Source organism: Metopolophium dirhodum, chromosome 5 (assembly GCF_019925205.1).
Source record: "Metopolophium dirhodum isolate CAU chromosome 5, ASM1992520v1, whole genome shotgun sequence".
In the NCBI taxonomy this organism is placed as follows: domain Eukaryota; kingdom Metazoa; phylum Arthropoda; class Insecta; order Hemiptera; family Aphididae; genus Metopolophium; species Metopolophium dirhodum.
In genome coordinates, this window is record NC_083564.1 from 27,324,462 (window position 1) to 27,343,076 (window position 18,615).

Consider the following 18,615-nt stretch of genomic DNA (forward strand, 5'->3'; position numbering starts at 1 on the left):
TATTACTTTGATGGCTGGATTGTTGATATTTCTTTTGGTTCTGGCACAATATAATAGCAGTAGTTTTTCTCTTCTAAGGTTAGGTGGGATTTCATTAGCAATGTTTCTAATACTCTCAATTGGGCTGGATTTGAATCCCCCTATTGAAAGTCTTATAGCAGTATTTAGTTTAGTTTGAACCATGTTTAAGTGGTTGGTTTTGGCATTTTTTAACAGTATTGATCCATAATCTGTTTTAGATCGAATTAACGCTTTATAGATCATTAAAAGAGATGCGCTGTCACCACCCCATGATGTGTGGGCAATTATTTTGATTATGTTGAGTTTTTGAGATAACGAGTCACGAATATTTTTTAGATGAGGTATCCAATTGAGTTTGGAATCGAATGTTATTCCTAGAATTTTAATTTTATTATGGTGAGGTATAACTAAGTTGTCTAGTATTATATTGAGATCTTTTATTTTTTTTTGTTTTGTAAATATAATACTTTTGGATTTGAGGTTAGAGAATGAGAAGCCAGTTTTTTTTGACCAATCTGATAAGCTGTTAGCACTTATTTGGAGTAATTCTTGGACGGTTTTTAGGTTTTTGCTTCTGCAAAAAATGTTAAAGTCATCGGCGAATAAATTAGCTTTTACAGGAACTTTGATTGTTTCGACAATATCATTAATGGCCAAGAGAAAGAGTGTGACTGCCAGTGATGATCCTTGTGGGATGCCATTTTCTTGGTAGAACGTCTTTGATAGGGTATGTGATACTTTGACCTGAAATTGTCTTTCTTTTAGGTAGTTTGTAATATACATGAACATATTGCCGTTTGTTAAGATTTTGCTTAGTAGAGCTAGTATTCTATGTCTCCATACAGAATCGTAAGCCTTTGTTATATCCAAACTGATCATTCCGAGTATTTGTTTATGTTCGAATGCATTTTCTATTTCAGTTTTTATTGTAATTAAGTTGTCCATTGTTGATCTAGTGTGGCGAAATCCACTTTGCTCTTTAGAAAGTATTTGGTTTTTTTCTAAGAACCATGTTAATCTTAAGTTTATAATTTTTTCCATAATTTTTGTCATTGTGTTTAGGAGTGTGATAGGTCTGTATCCTTCAGTGGAATGTTTGTTTTTCCCTGGTTTAAGAATAGGAATTATTATTCCCTTTTTCCATTCTTTAGGTATAACTCCTGTGTGCCATATATTGTTATATATATTCAATAGAAATTTTTTTGCTGTTATGCCGAGGTTTATAATAAAACAATAAGGGATACTGTCTGGGCCAGGGCTTTTGCTCTGGCATTTATTTAGTGCAGTTTCCATTTCATTGAGTGTTATACTGGAGTTCAAGACAATTTGGTCGCTATTGTTCGGGTTTATCATTGAGATTATTTGTGAGTTTTCGAATGGTATTTTAATTCCGTTAATAAATTCTTGTGTGTAGATTTTGTTGCTAAAATTGTCTTGGAAGTAAGCGCCGATTTTTTCGGCGACATCTTCTGGAGCTGATGTTGTTCCTTGTTCGTCAGTTATATGAATTTCTTGGTTTCGGTTTATACCTTTCAATGAATGGATTTTGTTCCATATCTTGGATGAGTTAGTTTTGGAGTTTATGCTGGTTGTGAATTCTTTCCATGAGTTTTTTTTTGCTTTTTTTAATTAAAAATTTGGCTTGGGCACGCAGTTTTTTGAGTTGTATGAAATTTTCTAAGGTTTTATTTTTTTTGTACGTGTTTAAGGCGTTCTTTTTATTGATTATAGCTCTTTTAATCTCATCATTCCACCAAGGAACTTTGGGTTTTTGGTTATGGTTTATACAGCTACCGATTGATATTTCTGCTGCTGAGGTGATTATGTTAGTTAATATTTTGACTGCGTTTTCTATATTGGATTGGTCATTATATTGTATTTTGGTAATTTCTTCCTCTATAATATCACTGAATAATGTCCAGTTGGGTGTTTTTAGATTCCATCTACGGTTTTTATTCGTATTAGTATCCCCTATCCTGTGCATGAAGTTTGTGAGTATAGGTAAATGGTCACTGCTATAGATATCAGGCAGCACTTTCCACTTGAGTCTTTGGGCTAAGGAGGATGTGCACATTGTTAGGTCGATAGATGATAAGGTTCCATTGGCTAGGTTAATGTGGGTGGGGGATGTGTCATTTAGAATTACAATGTTTTCGTTTTCTAGTATTTTTTCAATTATCTTGCCTCTATGGTCTGTTTTTTCTGATCCCCACATGGTACAATGTGCATTAAAGTCGCCTAATATCATAAATGGCTTGGGGAGTTGTTTAATTATGTTTTCGATGTCGGAAAATTCGATTTTAGTTTGGTTGGGTAAATACAAGTTGCATACATTTAAATTTATTTCATTGAGATGTATAGAAATGGCAATAGCTTCGAGATGGGTTTTTACTTTTATTTGCTTGCTAGGAAAGAATGACTTGACATAGATTGCTACACCACCGCTGGCTCTTAAACCATTAGTTCTGTTTTTAGTGTAGCATATATAGTTCCTTAAAGTTTTGTGGGTTTGGTCAGTAAAATTGGTTTCTTGTAAGCATATGAAATCGGGCGAATGCTCGGCTATTAGTATTTTTAATTCATTTATTTTTTTTTGAAAGCCATTAAGGTTCCATTGTATTAGTTTTGTGTTATGTGTGAGGTTGTTTTCTTTTTGATTTACATTCATTAGAATTTGAGAATTTGATTAATTTATTTGTATATGGGCTTTACGAGTATAACTCTTGTGGAGTTGCTTGGAATAGTAGATTTGCTAATTTGGTGAGTTTGGTTTTTGTTGCTCGGTCGTTTATCTTAGGTCTGACTATTTCGATGGTTTTTAACATTGAAGGTATGTCAACTTTTGCTTCTTCACAGAGAGAATGTATGTTAATTGATTTATTGGAGAAATTTTCAATTATGTATTTGAATTGGTAAAAAGAGATATTGATTTCTTCGTTTTCGGAAAATAGGTCTTGTGCAGATTTTAGGTGGTCCTCATCATTTGTAGCAATATTTTCAAGCGAATTGCTTTTTTTTAATTTTTTAATTTGATCTTGAGGTGTTTTCTTGTTTTTTTTTGATTCTAATAACTTATGTTCAAGGTTTTTGGTCTGATTAGGTTTCTCAATGTTTGGCTGTGTGTTTGATTGTTCAGAAATTGTTGGAGATGTAGGACAACTTGATGTTGGTAGAGATCTTTTGATTTGTTTATTGGGTAAATTTGTATTGGTCGTTGTTTGGCTTAATATATTTGAGTTTTGACTGTACGTGTTTGACCTCCGTCCCAAGCACACGTGTGTTCCGTATTTCTTAGCTCCCGATAGCAATATCAGTATATACATGCACACAAAAATCAACAGCGAAAAAGGTATGTAATCTTATCTTACTCGTAATTGCAACGCAAAATTACACCGGCCGCCGGTACATAGCGGCCAATTAAACCGATAAAATGTCTACGGATATTTTATCTAATATGCACAACCAAAAACTATCTCAACTGTCATCACCACCAAAAATAAACAACACAAAAACCTTTGCCGAAACAACAGCCAACACAACGTTTCCTAAGAAAGATCAAGCCATTATATTAAATACGATAAACGAAATACCACAAATAGAATATGTTAAAGCATTTAGCAAAATAACACCGCCTAAAAACATCATCTTTGCGTCCCGTATTTCGAACAACAGATTTTGTATATATTTTAGAGACAAAATAACTGTTGACGAACTGACACAAAACTATTCGTATATAACCGTTAATGAAAATCAAATACCATTTCGTCGTCTAGTAAACCCTGCCAAGAGATTTATAATTTCTAACGCACACCCGATAATACCTCATGAAGTAATTACCGAACACTTATTACTAGAAAACATCAAGACATTATCTCCAATAACCTTCCTTAAAGCTGGTTTTCAAGATGAGCTCGCTCACATCAGTAGTTTTAGGAGACAGGTATATATTCACCCCGACGACACAGCAAATGTACCCGGATCGATAATAATCAAATATGACAATACAGACTTCAGAATTTTTCTAACGGACGACACTCTTACTTGCTACGCATGTAAACAAAGCGGCCACACATCTAATCACTGCAAAAAAGAACCAAATACCATGACCAACAATATTTATATTACACAAAAACCAACAATAGATGATGCCCCCACCACGTCCTCATATCCCACACATGATGACGACATAACAGAAGTAAATACTATTGCCATACCTAAAAACAGTCAACTAAATTATTATTGTTGTTATTATTCCTTAAATTATCATAAATATTATACAATTATACAGTTGTCTATTGTCGGAACAAAGCGTTAGTATGAACAAGATAAAAACCCGGCCTTACGGACTAACAGCCTGTAAAACCCAAATTGGACATTAGAAAATACGTGTACCGTAGTGCAGTTGACGGGAATGTCGGTTGCGTAGTTGAAAATAAATAATTGTAATAATATAGTATGTATATAATAATAGGTATAAATATTTTAATAATATTTGCAGTATTCTCACACTTGTACGGCCTGCTATGATAATGGTATAATAGAATGTCTGATATACAAATAATAAATATTTGTCAATGTTAAAAAAGTGATATCTATTTACGTATAGTAGGATGTCCCAGAAAATTCAATTAAATCAAAGAGAAAACCCTCTTGATTTTTTTGTATTGTATCAAAACTATCGTAAATTAAATTTCATGAACTTTGGACCACGATAAACCGTGCCGACTCGAGTAGTAACCTGTCGTTGCCTAAAAAAAATATCTCCCTTAGTCCCTTATGTCATGCGGGACACCCTAATGTATTGGTATCATTATCCCAGCCCTCGCCAGTAAATCAGTATCGGACCGCGTTGCATCAAAATCACCTGCTTGGAGCGATAGTGAAAAACACTCGGGAACCTATATAGGTATTATGATAATGGCAGCGAGAAACCATCTGTAAGGATGATATTCCGGGTCCGTTTTAAATTATATTTTTTCACTATCACTCATTATCCACGAGCAAATAATATTATAATATAGGCACGTATAGCGTGGAACTAATCATACGCATATTATGTAGGCATATGGCATAAATATTATATTATTATATACAATATGATTAATTCAGTAGCAGGCATTCGATTGTGTAATACGCGTGTTCGTCGTGTTATTTATGTATAATATATATATAAAACATACATTATGCATTTACCATTGCTGTGTTATAGGATAATATATTTTATATATTATATTATTGTATGTGACGTGCACTCTTCTTTTGTGTCCTGTTCGCCTGCCACGAGCACGATATTTACGCGCTGCGTAAAACGGGGGAAAATAGCAAAGTATGATGGTTGTTAAAGTTTGTTGTATTTTTTTTTTATAGTCTGTTCTAAAACAGAAACGAACACATATTTTGGGACGTTTGAAACGCATTTGAACTGTAAGAATTTCTCTTTGCAAATTAGATCAGAATTCATGTTTTGAACATGATAATAATACCTATGTGAATAACGACACGGAGAAACAACATTATTTCTACACCTCACGTTTTAACGTGTCAAACACGCCGTTATAATATATAATAAATTAATAAACCTATATACTTGTATTTGAATAATGCTTCTATAAGTAATGCGTTTCGTGGCCTTCTTCAAATGAAAAAATATATCTATAGTAATGTAGATACCGAAACGATAAAATCTCATTTTATTAGAAATATTTTTATACGTGGTCTTTGACAGTTCATTATTTTCACAACATACTTTTTTGTTACTTTTTGAACCGCAACACGAAGAGCGCGTGAAGTTCTCCTGCATACTAATATATAATATACTATTACATTATTTCCATATGACTATATTAATAAGCATATCATAATTCATAAGTGTTATGTAACAATAACTTAGTTCAAAATAGTGATTTTAATACACAAGTTGGAAAGAACCACTTATTATACCTAAATGGTGTATTTGTTATTATGAATTATTACTTTGATTAATATTTATTATTAAAAATAAGATGCATTACAATTTACAGCATATTTAGAGCAATACCTACTGTTTATCAATGGACCAAACGACCTTGGTGAAAATGTGAAATACTTTATTATTTAATAATACTAAAAAAATTGTTAACATATTATAAAATATTATTATAAAGTAGGTACATTTCTCGTTTCGCTATGAATTTAATTAATCTAGGAAAAAACTCAAACCCTACCGTAACGTAGAAGATTTATATTTAAAAAAAATGTCCGGAGAAATAATACCTAAACATTCATCGATTATAGAAGTTTATTTACTTTTAGGAGTAATGTAATACATTAAAAAATATTTACAAAGCAAAAAAGTATGTGCGATGGCCGGGAATCGAACCCGGATCAACTGCTTGGAAGGCAACTATGCTGACCATTACACCACCAACGCAGTTGTAAGAGGGGAGATATTTCACGTTACTTCAGACATTAAACATAAATCATAATAATAAAAATGAATTAGGAATTAGAATGTATAATCAATAGTAACTATTAGTCAATAATCAGTATTCATAGGTACGCCATTGTATCAATTTTTTTGTTTTATTTTTTTTAGATTTTGGAAAAGTATTTGTAAACGGTTTCTTTCAAAATTAAATGGTATTGAGAAGATTTAACAAAAAAAAAAAAAAATATCGAGATAGGACAACCAGTTCCGTTTTATTTTCAAAAAGGACGAGGACGAGTTTTTTTTTTCAAACTCACTTTTATAGAACACTGGCTTGCATAATATATAATACAAGTATTTAGTACTTACACGCGTATCCAATATACGCAGCTATAGCCTATAATCTGGTATGTCCCTATATATAGTGTGAAGTTGTATTGATATTTAATACTCAAGTCTCAAAGTACCTACCCTGCAGATACTTATTTGTAAAGTTTCTTTTGTGTAATTTTTTTTTTTTTTTTTGGAATTACCTGTAAGTATAAAGTAGATGCCTACCGCACACCGGTGTTAATCTGTCGAAATAAACTTCCGAAGCATACCTATATAAGTAGGTATACTTCGCCGTAACTGACAAGTCGATAACATAATCGGTGTGGCACTATTTATACGCTGTTAACTGTTCAGTATAGTTTATTGGTACCGAAATCCACTGAAGTACAAACGTATTAAACGTCGGCATTGGTAAGCTCCACTCGTTTTCCGCAGACAAATTTCCGGCTACGACAAATATATATATATATTATTATTTTATAGTATACCGCAAAAATCAATTACTGTCGCTATGTAGGTATACTGTATCGAACATATTGTGACCGCGGTACAATATTGAATGTTATACCGAATTCGGGTCGATTATTATATAATACTGTTTAATTAATATTTACTATAGGTAATTAATATTTACATATCAATTACTATTATGCCATACTTAGTATTTACCAAGGCTGGATTAAAATAAATCAGCTGACATTGGTTTTCGTTTATGGATTTTCAAGATTCAGCTTGATAGACGGACAGGTCCGAGATCCTCAGGCCATGACTTATTATTTTTTTTCTGATAGTGGTTGAAGCCATGGCATATTATTATTATACTAATCGATTTCCGGTAAAATAAAATTCAGAAGAAATGTTTAAATTTAGGTGTATGGAAAATTATTATATTATAGACTATACGTTTTTACCACAAAAAAATTCGAATGTAATTGAATAACTATTTAAAACAAGCGATTTACCTATTACATTCGGCGTTAATTTACCTCACGTTCATCTAACGCGATGATGATATTATGGTTGAATAATGATTTGTAGATATTCTTATATAGATAAAAGATTAAAATTAAATAAATCATTGGATACGAAAAAACGACTCTGAGCAGAGCAACTTAGTTAGCCTCTATTTCTAAAATATTTTATAATTTATTTATATTACTATCATACTGCCCTTATAATCTAAAACACCGTAAATGACATTTTAACATTTTGTCGAAAAATGGGAATTTAATACTTTATACTTTGCATTTTCTTAAAATCATAACAAACCGTATATTTTACTTTTGAATGTTGATATATATTTTCCAATGTAAATTTACTTGACAAATATAATGAAATTAAAATAAATAGCAATATATTAACATTTAAATAAATATCTTACTTTTCAAGTTGTTCTTTAGTATTGGTAATAGCTATTATATGACACAGTGACGTATATGGGGCTCCCCAGGGCCCATAGTAAAATTACAGGTTCAATTGAAACATTGTATGTGATGCATATTGCTTTATGAACCTATTATATAATAATTATATACTACATGTCTACATGACCATACCCTCGTACTTTTGATGTCATACCTTAAGTTTTTGTTTTTTGATAGCCCATATATGAATTATGGAAATTGGAATTTAAATTGTATAGTTGATAACCATCAATACTTTTGAGTTATTTTTACATACGTCGATGGTGCGTTCTATTTTTTAGAAATTGATCTCCGTCCATTGTTGTATTAACACTGTTTACAGTAATTTTTCAACACTAGGTTGATTAAAAACGTTTTTGAGGGATCAACAAGGAATAATGTTGGATCAGGGGGGTCCACCCCACGGCCCTCGAAACCTTTTTTCTGTTTATCTACCCCCTGGAAGATTTGTATAAAAAAAATCTATTAAAACTAAAAATCACTATAAGACCTAGGTGTACGTGCAATGAGTAACGTCTTAAACTATGATTGAATTCAGCTCGTATCGTGTTTGTATAGCAGCCACAGCGAATCCGAATTCTCGTGGTGAGAGATTTTTTTCATTTGATTCAGTATATTTATAAAAGTGTTAATTGGCCCGTCAACTATAAAAGGTTGGACCAGGGTGTGTTAGATTATCAGGACTTGCTTTGACGATGATTCACCGTTTTATAACATTACCTAATTATAGACGAAACAGTCCTAATTTTTTTTTAAATTATGTATAAAAATTAATTTTATATAATATTTGTAAAATTACTCTGCACAATCTCTATTTTTATTGATGTTATAAAGTTATGTAACCACTCGGCTCCCTAAACATTTTATATTTATGGCGATATAATATTTAGTGCTATGTTTGAATTAGTGGTAAATTGGTCCATTGTGAAAATAATTCCTATACACGCTACTGGTATGACATCATCATTACACCAAATACTATTTCAATACAACAGAGTACTGAACAATGGTTTACTTATAAGCTCATTAAATTATGTCATTTATAGGTACTTATTTTGAAAGTCTGAAAGGCTATACTATTATATACTTTTGAAGTTGATATTATTGGGTAACTTTTTTCCAATCCCAATATGCGTGTTGTTGATTTTTCTGTGAAAGTAATGAATTGCTTTGTTAGTGTTTTTAGTTGATACTACCATTGTATTATATGGGTATAAGCCATTATAGGTATCTATAAAATATGTCATCAGCTGTATATTTTTCATTATTTTTTGAGAACATACATGCCTATATATAGGTACTTATTTTTATAAATTAATTGTTAATGTTTGTACCTATAGCTAAATTTTTTGTTTGTAAATGTTTATCATTATATTCCGAGGTTTTGATACTGAATGGTCTCCTCTTCAAATGTTTTATGTCATTGTTCTTTATCTTCTGTCATCTATATTGCTTATTGTTTAATTATGCAGAACAGATTTAAATATATAATTTTTTTAAGTTAAATCATTACGGTTTTGAAAAAAAAAAATATTATTACGCGCCATGCAATAATATTGTACACAATATTTTTTCTAGCTGTATATAATAACTAGCAACTAAATGAGATGTCATATTTCAAATTTATTTTTAATTTAGACAAATTCTGAATAAAAACAGTAAAATACAATTATATTTCACTATACAATTAACCATGGCTCATTTTCAACATTCATTTTATTTTAAATGGTCTCTGCTCTGGGGCTTAACCAACATTTCCCGAGTTAACAATCTGAAAAATATTGTTTAATTAACACGTTAAATTAACGAGATTCATGTGTAAGTTTATCCCTGTTTGTTAACCCGTTTTCTTGTTATGACAGGTATGTATTGGTGTATAATTTCAAAACCCTTCTCCACGACGATGTATGCTCGGGTTCAAAATCAAACAGTATAACCGTGAAATGTTACAACTATCTACGAATATCATTACTATAATGCATTATACACATAATTTAATATGTTTACTAGCTATATTGCTGATTAGGTGAAATTGTCTGTGCTTCCAAAACACTCAGAGTAATCTAATAACTATACTCGCAAGTCAGCAAACTGAATTGGGTTTGACGAGTACAAGTACATAAATATAAATATATTTATATATTAATATATAAATATATTTATCGATATAAAAAATAATATGTTTAAATTATAAGTAGGTATATAGTATTATATAATATTGAATGGCTTTTTAAAATTTAGATTAAAATGGAATAAAATAAAAGGTAGGTAACATAAGACATTACCTTTACTCTTTGCCTTGCCCCCTGTCCTAAAGTTTCTTTAGCTAATATACATATCCCTACATTCGAATCAGTTAAGTACCTAGGGTTATTCATTGATCGGCGTCTCACTTGGGAGCAACACGTAAGGGAAAAAAAACTAACTTCAAATGTGCGTCACTGGTTGCTGAAAACACTATTATCAAAAAAACATACTAAATGAAATATAAAACTGCTCATTCACAAATCCTTAATTAAGCCTATGTGGATATATGGCCTACAACTTTGAGGCAATGCCAAAAAATCCAACCTTAACAAAATACAAACCGTTCAAAACAAAATTCTGCTCTCCATCGCCAATGCTCCATTTTATATTTATAATTTTACTCTCCATTCTGACTTAAAAATCAAAACCATTCAAGAAGAAGCTAAAACTTACTACAAACGCTTTTTCAACAAATTGCCTTTTCACTCAAACCCTCTAATCTCCGGTCTAGCCACTCACACGATTCCTGGAAATCCACCACGGCGTATAAAAAGAAACTGGTGCAGAGATCTTCTCAATGATTAACGAAAAAAAAAATATATATCTAATAATAATAATATCTAAAAAAAAATATATATATATATAATAATATATTTAAGCAAAAGGAAGTGCGGTCACTGGATGGTTTCTTCCCTCACCTTTTTTCATGTTCAAACTTATTCTAGCACATATTCTTATTATGCTTTTGGCATAAATTGTATATTATTATGTAACTAATTTATTCGTATGTTTGATTGAAATCATATTTCAAATAATTATTTGATCAAAACTTTTCCATGACCAAATAACTTTCAAAACATGTTCAATTACAAACAATATTTTTGCTCGAAGAATTATTTTAGAAAGTTGATGATTAAAAATTATAGGTACCAAAATTTAATTTGCACGACTATTATCAGCTTTATTCTGCTAAACTTATTATGCAAATAAGTTTTAAAATATACGCAATGGGTTGAGAACTTGTCTCGTTTTGTATACTCTACCAAAAGTTATCATACTAAAAATTATGTTTTTATTTTTGTAAAGCCTCTATTATACAATTTACATATTTTATTTATTTGAATGGAGATAGATTACAAATAAAAAAAAAAGGATAAACTGTTTACCTAACACAATATAAATATTTATTATTGAAATAAAACATTGCAACTAAATATAAATTTATTTTGAATGTATTTATGGTATTTAATTTATGATTTTAAAAATGTACTGTATGTCTGTATATATAAAATAATTATAATCTATACTTAACTTTTAATAGATTTTCAAAACATAGTATTAAAAAACTCTATCCAAGGAAAGCACAACTCCATATACAAAAACCTTCTGAAAAATATTCTTGAGAACCAAAATGAATTTCAAGAACTATATAGGTACAGATGCCTCCAAAAGTGACAAAAGGGTAGGAATAGCCATAACAAAAAACAATTCACAGACATCGTTCAAACTACCATCAACATGCTCTATATATACAGCCGGAGCACTTGCTATATTGCTAGCCATAAAATACATAAACAAAAAGGAAAACCAAAAACATATTATTCTAAGCGATTCGTGAAGCTCACTAATTAGTGTAAAAAATAAATTCAATCCTGGTGATATAGCAATTCATATTCAAAATAGACTATAGAAGAAGCAAATCAAAAGAAAAACAATATAATCATAATTTGGATACCTGGACACTTAGGAATAATCGGTAACGAAAGGGCTGATAAACAAGTAAAACTAGCTATAAACTCATCGGATTCACAGTATATCAACATTTCATCATACTCTGATATAAGAAAATTCTAAGCGAAAACGGTTTGTCGGCCAAGGGTATTTTATATTGTATTTAAATTGTTATTATTAATACGGTAGCCGGTTAAGTTTAATTATTATTATTTGTTTGTTATCATATTTGTATACAATAGTACACTTTATAAGTATCAAGTACCCACGAATAATATTTTTTAATTATAACACACAACTAAAATCAGTAAAATCATTCTCCTTCTTGACAACAAAATACAATATAGGGACAGACAAAACAGTATATTTATTATAATAAAACCAATTTTAATATGAATACCTAACTCATATTAGGATATAATTTGTATTTTGAGCATAACAATATAACTAGTTAAAATAAATGAAAAATAAACCTTTATTATTATATATGTAAAATAATTATATTTTAATTAAAATACATATTTTAGATTTTTAGTGGAGTAATGAATGTCTTGATTTTATAATAATGATGATATGTCTGTATTCAAAATATAAAAAATGTTTCAATCTTCAACTTTGACGGTGGTTTCTCATAAAAAATTTGGATCTAAAAGATTAAAATAGAAAATTTTATGAATCTTATGAAATAATTTTGAAAAAATAAAAGGTGGACCAGTCTACTTTACAGACATATCACATAATAAGTGTTGAGTGGGTCGCTGTTAAGTAGACAACGCTTGAATAGTTGCCATATGCTACGTAACAGTAATATAATATATAACGTCAATCAATAAACAAGAAATAAAATAAGTTTAAAAAATAATGAAAAAAATGTTGTCATCGGCCGGGGATCGAACCGTGGACGGTTATTACCTGTTGATTAAAATCGAATAGTTTCTCGTAGAACGGATTAAATAGCTATTTTTTTCGAAAATTGACTGGACAAGAAATGTGAAAAAGAAATGTGGGCCCCTAATCTAACTCTCCAGCGGCACTTACACCTCCTACTGCAGTTGGCTTCAGAGGGTTGAGCTTTCGGAGAGCTTATTTAGTTTCAACACATTCTTTATCGACGACGCCATCAGACGTACAAGTGTTTTGGCTATTTTTTGTAGTATTTAAATACAAGATTTGTTTGTTCTCGTGGCAACGAATACAACGAATGATTTACGTATAATATAATAGAATCGAATAAAATATGTATAATATGTACAATAACAAATCGTCGATGTATATAATAAACGATTTGTTTGTTCTAGTGGCAACGAATTAAAAAGATTCACTATAATTCGGGATTAAATATTATTATATATTTATATGACAGTCAAAATCATAAGAATATATCGTTAAATAAATAATAGTATATACATAAATATATAACAATAACTTTAGAATCGAAATTTTACGTCACTATAGCTAATAGCTATTTTATGACCACTTAGTTTTTTTGACAAAACTAAATAAATAAAGAAATCAAAAACGTTCGCAATAGTAGTATCAAAATATAAAGCCAAGAGCCTTCCAAAATTATAATTCAAATAATATCCTATTTGTGCGGTGTAATATAGAAAATGAAATGCGAAAAAAAATGCTGACCCATATTATCTGAAGATTACGTTAAAATTGTTAAAATTGCCATGCACTAGTAATGGATTAACAATTTTAATTCAATAATAAACCATTGCATGTGAAAAATGATTCTGAGTGAAGAAAGTCTGTCAGCCTATATGGCTATATCACTATAAGTATATTATTTATGATAATATTATTGCTCTTAAAGTAATTTTTTTTTTTAATTGAACTTAGGCCCGGTGTCCATGGCCATTAGCTGTTGTGAAGATTATAAACTTTAGTTGGTAAGGTTGGTTCGTTAAGGTGTTTTACGGTAGATAAGCAACACGTGTGTGTGTGGTTTTAACTACCTACTAAGAGTAGTACTAGAAAAAAAAACTAAAAAAATGTAAAACTGAAAATGTCTGTAAACAGCTCAAAACGAGTCAAAATATTTTCAAAATGTTATAGTGTATAGAAAATGAAAATATAAACATTCAGTGGGATTTTCGTGTATTTACAGGCGTACAATTCGTTTTTGAATTACAACAAAATACAAAAAACTTCTACGCGAGAAATCGAGTGAAAATTCAATGTTGTACAAATTTGAACTTCGAACGGTCACAAAAATTTAACTTTCCGGTAGAAATTTTTTTTTTGATAAAATTAGACAAACTTAGGAGGAATCGTGTATTACATTTTTAAATCTGAGATGAAAAAAGAAACATTTTTATGAATTTACAACTCAAAATAATTTGCACATTCTCGTGATTTTTACGTATTTTCTCAAGATTTGAACTTAAAATGCTAAAAATGTATAAATATATTATATTATAATAAAACAATTAAAAACCATGTTCATATAAAATAGTATGAAAATCTGGAGATTACTAAAAAGTTTAGAAAATAATGCTTAAAGTTTATTCTTTCCTAAAAGGGAATTGAACTCAAATGCGTAGCGAGGAAACTTCTGGGAAATCTAAAAACAATATTCGTCTTATAGTACCACCTGTGTCAAATTTCAATTTATGAAGGTATAATGGTATAATTTTGGAGCATTTTTTCTACTACCTACATTAAGTAAATACATACAAAACTTTAAATAATATGACATTGTTATAATCTAAAATGCACAATCTTAAAATCGTTGATATTCAAGTAGAAATTTAGATAAAATATATATTGAGGTTCAAGATGTTTTAATGTTTATTTCTATTAAACATTTTTTCTGGTATAGATAGAATCAAAATCTTTAATCGGAAAAATGTTTTTGTATTACATGTAGAAAGCGACATTACTGCACACTTCTGTCTACTGCAGTATCAAATACTATTGAGTCTATACGTTTTATACCATCTAGGTATACGTCTATAGTATTTTTTCCAACATTCTTTTAAAAGGTACAAATTATAATTTCTAGACAGAATGTTATTTTTGAGAGTTTGATACATGTTAGTCAAATATTATTTTTAAAGTAATGTACAGTTTATTTAAATCATAATTTTTATATTTCTTGCATTATAGATACTCAGTAATCATTGTTTATGAAAATGAAATGTAAGCATCCATACATACATCCATTTACTTGTGTAATTTAAATATGTCTTATTAGTTATTTCGCTAAAAATATATTTTAGGTTCTGCCAGAAGCAATGAATGTAATATTGTTTTTACAATAATGTATGTGTCAATATATTATTGGGCCAGTAAAATTGTTTTTATTTTCAACTTTGAGAGTGGTTTCTGGTAGCAAATTGGGTCTTGTTGGTACTATTACCACCTTAGGGATCAAAGTAAAAAATGTAAAGTGAATTTAAAACAAGTCATAATATACCGAGAATAAAAAAAAAAAAATTAAAGTAAAACGGAATTTATATGCAAGCCTAGTATATTTGACACAATTGAGTTTGTTTTTTGATGTAACTCAAAAACAAATAACCGTAGATACTTGAAACATTTTTCGTATGTACAATGTATATATTATCATTTCTTACATATTGTAGAATTGTTTTAATATTCTATTTATAGGCTTATCACCATTTAAATGTCCATAAAAATTATCCACTGGGTCAAAAAGTTTGAAAATGAAAAATTAGTTGCTTATTATTTTTTTGTAAGACGTGTTAGAGTTAGATTTTGGAAAAAATTGAGAATATTTGCAAATTATTTTGTAGTTTAAAATCCCGAAAATGTTTAGTAAAATTATTATTTATTTAGTTTTAATTTAAAAGTATTTTGCGTGGGGATTTGAAACTTTTACGTACCTACCTAGTATACTATTATATTTTATATTATACACAATGACATTTTCAAAATATTAATGAACATTTTATGCTATTGCTTATTTATACCACGAATTCATTCACATCATTCCACGGCAAGTCGGTATTGACACAAAAAGTTATAACATTAATATAAATTATTAAATATATAGGTACTGTTATAATAATTAAATATAAAAAAATATACAATGTTTTCGGAAAAAAATCAGTTCTGCCTACCAATTTTCATTGACTAATATTCAAATACATTTTTTTTATTACCTACATTATAAATATATCATAGTGTATATATATATATACCTATATATATACTTAGAAATTTAGGCTGAAATACCTATGTCTTCGCCAGAATTATTTTCGTATGCAAATATTTATCATTGAAGACATACATTACAATACATTACAGTAAATCACTCCTCAACGTTGAGATACATTCGACATCTACTGTAGTGCGGTTACTTGTCCGCTTTTATTTTAATAAAGAATTTATTCAAATTCTGATTTTTATACTGTTTAAATATTTAGTGTACTGAGATTATGCCAGTTGCCTATTTTTATTTTTTAAGAGAATCACACTGTTTTTTGTAAATTGTTAATTAGATGACTTTTTGAAAATGATAATATTTCTAAGTTTGAATTAATAGTTTTTAAGTTATTTAATGGGGCTACAATGATTTAATCATTTTTGTAATTTATATCAATCCACCAACATTTTATACCAAGTAAAAGTTGGCCGAGTATAATAAAATATACTAGGTACAGTCTATAGATCCAATTTTAAATCCTTTTTATATTTCTGTAAACCCATTTTAAGTACTATAATAATTATTCTTAGTATATAGAAATTGCAAAAACTCAGATGCTAATAATTTGAGTTTTGATTCCAATAAATCAAAAATTTCAAAATAATAATTTATCTTACAATATTTTTTAGTAAAAAGGTTGAATCTCATTTTTAAAAAAAATAAGTTTGTATCCCCACGGGACGTTTGTGATGAAATGTTTTTAAAAATGTATATTATTGAAAATATGGTACTTAAAATATATACTTAAAAATATCATGGTTCCAAATTTGAAAAATGCATTATTAAAGGTAGGGGCAAAGGGTGAGAATGCTTGGTGAATGGTGGATCCCTCTGTATACAATATACATTTTATATAAAATTCATTTTTAGTTTTTAATTTTTACAAAATATTTTATCTGAATTATTATTTTTTGATTCATGACGAAGATAAATTAAATTTACTGATTTGTAACAAAGAATATTTCAATGACGAGAAATATAAACTATAAAGGTAGAAAAAACAAGAGGTTTACATTTTTTCCCAGTCTGATAAAATAATTGAGATTATAATATAATAGCCGCAACCCTAAAAGCGTTTTTCGTTTCAGTGATTTGACGTAGGCATCTAATATTTAAACAAGACTAAATTAAACTTTTCATCAGCCCAAAATATAGAAACATTATTACGACTCGTCACGTGTCGGTTCAACTTGACAAAATCGATTTATCAATGTAAATTGTAACATTTTGTATTTATCCAAACGTTATTGCCGTTACCTTTTTTTTTAAATAAATATTTTAAAAATCATATCTAGTAGTCTCTAGTGTCTTTATAGATTATAGAGTGTACAAAAAAAACTATTTCGAAGAATATAAATATATATATATAAAGACATTATTAATTTTTATACTTACATATAAATGGTGGTAGTTACCTATAAAATACAAAAATCGAAATTCAGACTTATAAATTATAGGTATAAGTATTTATTTTGTATGCTAATTTCAATGTTTTTTTTTTTATATAAACATTCAATATAACAATATAAAAATTAAAATTATAATTTCTAATGATAAAATTTAAAAAATTTCTAGACTCAACCAATTACCATTTTGGTTGGCTACTTTTAATATTTTATAAATTTAATGAAATCAATACTTAGTCAAGAATATACTTTTGTTGAATAATTGTTTGTTAATTTTGCTTAGAAATGTTAAGACTAAATAATTCTTGACCTCATAATGTAAATTGTTCACTCGATAAATTCAATTGAATTTAAACTACCAAACTTCGATAATCAAAGTCACTCCAAACTAAGCGCGGTGATAAAAAGTTGTGTTATTTTTTTGAACGAATCAGAAATATTTGTAATTAATGTATAGAATTTAGTTATTATTTTTGAGTATAGTTTTAACATCCAAGTGGTTTAAAGAAAATAGTTTAGGCAATTAGGCATTTTAAATAAATACATTATATTGCACAATATTAAAATTCCGTTAATAACATTTTATTTATTCAGTAAATCGTATAACATAACATATGGTATTTAATCTAATATTTCCATTAAATATTTATTATGAATTATGTGAATTTTATAATTAAATGCATTTAATAATAAGCAACGTTTTGTTTAAGTCTTAAGTGTATATTTTATTTGATAACCAAATTATAAATATATAAAGCTTAATAAAAATGAAAACATGATATTATATATTTTAAATTACTATTCATTCAATTACATATAGGTAATTAATTTCCTGCGTATTATGATGTATATGAGTAGGTATGTAATAAT

At 28.7% G+C, this 18,615-nt stretch overlaps 1 protein-coding gene and 1 non-coding gene across 3 annotated transcripts in view; one reads left to right on the forward strand and one right to left on the reverse strand.

Moving 5' to 3' along the window:
* Window positions 1-18,615, forward strand: part of LOC132945454 (G-protein coupled receptor dmsr-1-like) — a 119,515-nt gene that overhangs the window by 41,629 nt on the left and 59,271 nt on the right. The gene's annotated exons all lie outside the window — the stretch shown is intronic.
* On the reverse strand, window positions 6,359-6,430 carry Trnag-ucc (transfer RNA glycine (anticodon UCC)). The gene has a single exon. It is a non-coding gene; the product is annotated as a tRNA-Gly (tRNA).